Genomic DNA, 6019 nt, shown 5'->3' with positions numbered 1-6019 from the left:
ATATATATTATTAAATTGTAGGTTAAATGTTGAAGTGTGTGTTAACTAATATTTGTCATCAAAGAATGAAATATTTCCTTTCTGACTTCTGAGCTTAATTAGCACAATATTAAATGATAACATTATATTGACATATTTCGAAGACAGCTCACCAAATACAATAGTATGCTATTGATTCTGATATACCACCACAGTGTCTAGTGCAAGGTCTCAAAGCAGGTCTTGGGTTTGCATTGGTATGTTAATTGTAAATCCTTAAATTCAAGTCTGCTTACTGCTTACTTCTCAGGGACATATTCATTGTCTAGTATATCTTGGAAATGTTGTTGTGTAGCTGCTACTTAAATTGCATTGAGTTTGGTTAACACTGTATCTTATGTCACAAGCACAGGTCTTAAGTTTACACTTATATTCTGACATGACCCAGACTGCTATACAATAGGTGTCTTACTTCCATTCTTGAGTTTTAGTTTATAGTATAGCAATATAGATAAAAACAAAGTGCACCAAGTTGGGAAGCAGGTGATTACAGTATGAAAAAAATACTGCAATGTTTCAGTAACAGGCATTTACTAGTTTATTTTAGTGTTTCTTCATGGGGAAACAACGCTGCAACATATTACAAAAATGTATGGATTAGATATCAGCATAATCATGCTAGACATGCACAGTGCCTGACTTAACTTGAACTTCATAAATGCCAACAACCACAGCAGGTCAGTATTCTCCTCACTGTAAATGCATCAGGGACTGACATGTTCCCACTCAAGTACAGCCATCCGTAGTGCTCAGTGGATTGAAAAGCATTCTTATACTGTATAAAATTGCTAGTGCATGCTTGACTTCCATATTTTGTATGTTGATTACTGATCTACTGTACACATAGAAACGAGGAAACAAATGTGAATTGTCAATTGTGTTTTTCTTGTAACTAAGATGTAATTCCATAATATATTTATAATGTTGATGTATACTAGCCAGCATCACCAGCAAGTGAGTTCACAGTACAGAGGTTATCTGTCATTTGGGATATTGTAACTGAGATGATTTTTTGAAACTCTGTCTTCAACGTCGTTTGGTACAATTCCTGTATATAACATGATCGGTTATGTGGAATGTCTGAGGAGGAGTTTGGCAACTATTTTCTGTTTTGATAAGGAGACTGATGAAAAAAATAATGATTCCAAGCATTTAGTCTGCAAATGGAACAACAGAAAATGAGGCAGAACCCAAACCTCAGCCACCACATTCATCAAAAGAACCTCCTTTTGTGATTTTAAACATAAAAACAGCAGCTTCAAAATGTGTATTTGTGACAGTTTGACTCCTGTATTGTCCTGTAAATCCAGCATGGTCAGTAGGTTATGATCAAAATGATGGTAACTTTTCGTGATAAGGGTCTGACTGTCTGCTGAATGGTGTTGGTATCAATTACTGTTTGAATTATCTGTTGTGTTCTGTACAGTTATTTTCACTTTGTTTTACTCTGTTTTACTGTTTGTGAAATAACAAATAAAGTTAACGCTATCTGTTTATCAGGTGTTTTTGATTATTAATCCCTAAAAGGTTCCAGTCAGATTACCAGCCTGTTAAAAGTAATCTCTGCCTACATTCATTTCTACCACAGGCACCCAAATTGGTTGAAGGACAACATTAAAAATATATTCATGTCACTTGAAAGAGGGGAATCCGGTAAAGTATTGAATACGGTCCCTCTGGTATGGTATTTTTGTTTTCCCAAAATAGTTATGGAGAATGTTGATTTGTTTAATTATGTATTTATTAATAAATGGGGAAGCAGGGGCACTGTAGACTATGGTTCCCAAATAACCTTTTCATAGCACTTGTGGATTAATTTCCAGTAAGCTCCAAGTGCATTTGATCTGTATTTACGAACCTCAGAAAGGTAGCTAACCTGTAAACAACATTTTCTGCCTATCTGAAATTTCAGTAAGTAAACATTGACACATTGTTGTGCCAGTCTGTGGATTATAGTAACTGTTTTTGTGGGATATTGCCTTTACGCATTTCATGTCCATTTAAATACAGTACTGTGTGGGTTATTTATGCTGAGTGGTTGATAGGGATGTACTGTAATTATGCACCTCTATTTCCATTGGATGACAAAGCAAACACTGTGGGAGCACCATGCTCTGCTGTGTTACCCATTGTGACTGACACTGAATTGCAACAGTGTAATGCAGCTTTAACAGTAATTAGATTACTTTAGCATGTCATTGCATCAAATGTATTGGTCATTTGCATGTACAACAGGATGCTATAAGATTAACATAAGAACGTTAATCCCATAGTTGGTGCATATGGCCAATAGGAGCTATTAATCGGAATGCTGGCAGTAAACATGCTATCACTTGAAATGCATTTGAATAACAAACAGTCTTGTGATAAGTTACACAAAAGCACCCACATTTACAATTAATTACTACAAAAAGTGTAGCTTCAGTGTAGTTATCATCCTTTTATCCAATCTTGAATCTTTTCTATCTACTTCAATAACCAGTATCATACTGAAGATACACAGTGCACAATGCTGTTACACAGACCAGTTCCATCAACAAGACAAACACATTTCTAGCAAACTTGCAAAATTTCGCAAAAAAGTATATGTGAATCTTATCGCACAAAAGCAGGTTTCCATTAAACTTGATTCTAGCAAACAGCTGTTAAATTGACGCTAATAGCAATTGGTAACTCATAAATATTATTTTCTCTTATCACTTCATCCATTTCATTCACTTCCCAAATGTTCCAAACTATGTTATATGCAATGTGGTGTTCAAAGACTTTTATAATTTTTAGACTTATCAATACAACATTTATTTTTCCAGAGAGAAATTTTTATTCAGACAAACACAGGCTAAGTCACCGTGGCTAAGTTCTTGAAATGGTTGATGGGCACCTATGTGATGCACCTTTCTAAGTCATTCTTCTGCATCACAGAGGCTATGAAAGGGAAGAACACCTTGCACTTCTACAGACAGTATGTCTGGAAACTTCTGCAAAATAATGGGAGTCAAGCAAGCTTTACCTATGATTGAAACTCAAATTTGCAATATGAAGGCCAGCTTGATTCCATGCATAGTTTCCTTAATTTCCAAGCCTGTTAATATTCCAGCTTATTTGTTCGGTTCTCTGAATCTTTGAATACCTGTCATCGGTGCTTTAGTAACCCTAAAGATGATCCTTATTCTGTGTACCATTATAACCTTTTCAACTGCTATTGCATTATATTGGTGGGTTTCTATAATTTAGTTGCAGAATCCTATAGAACCTTTAATTATACTGGTAGTTTGAAAATACACATTTTACTTTTTAAATATCAGTGTAAAATGAAAGTGTTTTTCAGCAGAAAACACCTAGAAAAAGCACAGCTGCAGACCTTATCCACAAAGGAGATTGCGGAAATGCAGAGACAGAACAAAGACCTGATGATATCCACACTCAGGCTCATTCCCAAACCAAACTTTTGGGCACTCACAGCAGAAAATTATGTAGATGAAAGTACTTTTTTGTATTGTTTTATTGAATGTTTGATTTAACCTTTTGTAGCAGGGAGAGATCTGTGCTGACTCTGCTGGCGTGTTCACAGTACTGCAGGAAGAGGGCGGCAGCCTTCCAACAACCGCCTGTGAGTCATGGCAGTGACACGGGGAGGTGGGAAGGTAGGTGTGTGGACTTTCCCCCTCTCTGAATGGTTGAGAGGCGAGTCTTGGCAGATTGCTAGCCCTATATAAAAAATGCTCTGCTGTTTCCTCAGGTCTGCCTTTGTAGAGACGCTGTGTGTGTGCGGAAGCGCTGGTCGAGGATGGAGAGACCAGCTGAGAACAGCGAACAAGTCAGAGAGTGACAGCGGGGAACCCTTGGGCAGACCCCGAACTATTGTTTAGAGCAGGCAGGGAGCCGACAGAGTAGGACGGTGATCCGGGTCGTGCGGGTAGCGGCGATCGGGATAACGCTGCCAAGTGCAGCACCTTTTATTTGTAGTTGTATTACTGTTTTATTTTCCCTTGTTCTTTTCGCCTTCTGTTTTCATTATTATTTCTTTGAGCACCTGCGAGTGCACTTGCTGTTCGCTTACCAACTTTGGTATTTCCGTGGTGCTGTCTATCATCATTGATAGGCAGCCCACAGCCAATAGTGCCCTCTGCCGGGGAAAAATAAGAACTGGCCTAAAAATAAAACTGGGCTCCTGTGTGGTGTTTTCAATTGCACCTGTCTGTCTCCTGGTCAGTGAATTATCCACACCCCTTCCACACCTGTATATTAAACTATAGGGCCTGTCCATAAATGAGCTTTCTAAAAAGCTGCTTGCATTCTTCAAACAAACGCTTGCGAGCAATGTCCTCAAGATTGAAAATAAGTCAAAAACACTACTTTTTTTTCTTTTTCTGGGGGTATTCAAATATTCTAAAGTTTACACAGAAAATGCTATTATGTGGGATGTTACAAAGTGCAAATATCGCACATGGCATGAGGAAATCCAATATTCACAAACAGATGTGCTTTGGTTGTAATGAAATGTAATATTGTTTAATTTGGGAAAATACATACAGTAGAACCTCAGAGTTATGAAAAAAAAAACTTAGGAATGGCAGTTGTTTGTAAGTATGAAGTGTCTTCAGCTCTGAAAATTAGTTTTCAATGGTTTTAATGTATGTGTACATCTGCTATCTACACACTTAATCAGATTAATAATACAAGGATACAGCACAGTAATGCAATACTCGTATTGTTAGGGTGGGAAAGGCTTTAAAATCAAACTATACCTGGGGAAATGCTACATTTAACTTACTATTCAAATTGTGACTAGCAGAAACGCAGATTTAAATGTTAGCTTGCGTAAGTTCAGGAGGCGTGTAGCAAGGGGGTTTCCAATTTCCTTTCAATTAGTTCCTGTTTACTATTTAAGCTCTGATCACTCGCACCTTTGCTGTCTAGCGTTCGTTTTTTTTTTTTTTTTGTAGCACACGCTCAGACGTTGTCTTTTCGTATTTCTCCGCTAATCTACACTTCGTTGCCTTTCACTGGAGGTCAATTCTCTGCGCAGCGCTACCAAGATATTATCAAATATTTTCCTACCTGCTCCGGTGCTGTTTCTCATCATTCAGCTTCTCCGTTTGGCTACAGGAGCTCCAGCGTTAGTCTTTCCTGCTCTTTCCAGCCTTCAGCCCAGCAACAGCACCGTTCAAACCGCAGCTTCATTTCTCATCTCGTCCGCGTCTTTATTAGACAAACTGGCCCTCCACTAAAATCTCTAAAGCTCCTTCAACAGACATCGACATTCCCGTCGTCAGCGTTTGCCTTGCCATTGCTCCTCTATTTAATCCACCATAAAAATCTGTCAGCTGAACATTCCTTTACTTTTTGCTTGCAATCAAGCGCCCCTCCTCCGCTCCCCGAGCCAGCAAAATTACCGTTCCTTCATAGGATCCTGCCCTGAACTTCTATTGGCTGCGTTCAACGTTTTAGGGACCTGTCCATTCAGTTTCGTGGTTCGTTTCGCCGTGTGGCGGCTTGTGCTTTCGACTCATCACAAGAAGATTCAACAACACTGCTGTTTTGCAACTCTTCCACCAGCGCTTCTCAGTTTGTGGCTACCACGGCAATGCCCTCATTGCGTGACTGTGGGGAGTGGCAAGTAACCAAGGTGACCAGGCAGCTTAATCTGCACTGTGAGCTCCGTACCTCAGTACTGCAATTTTCTGGCTTGCTTGCCGCTGGGCTTTTACAACCTGGGAGGGCTCGTTCAACTCGCCGAATTGTGACATCTAAATACCGAGTTAACTTATTCATATACATGACTGCCTGTTCTAAAACATGTAACGAAGATATTAATCTGAAAGAGTACGCAATTGTTGTTCTACACCCACAAGGATTTAATCACAATAACCAAATACTCTACCCGGTTTCACTCAAGCCAATGGTTAATTCTAATCATAACCGCTGATGGCCGTGTAACACCACAAATTTTATACAGTCTCTAAGCTGGTTTCCTATC

Source organism: Polyodon spathula, chromosome 4 (assembly GCF_017654505.1).
Source record: "Polyodon spathula isolate WHYD16114869_AA chromosome 4, ASM1765450v1, whole genome shotgun sequence".
NCBI lineage: Eukaryota > Metazoa > Chordata > Actinopteri > Acipenseriformes > Polyodontidae > Polyodon > Polyodon spathula.
Note: the sequence above shows the minus strand (reverse complement) of the source record.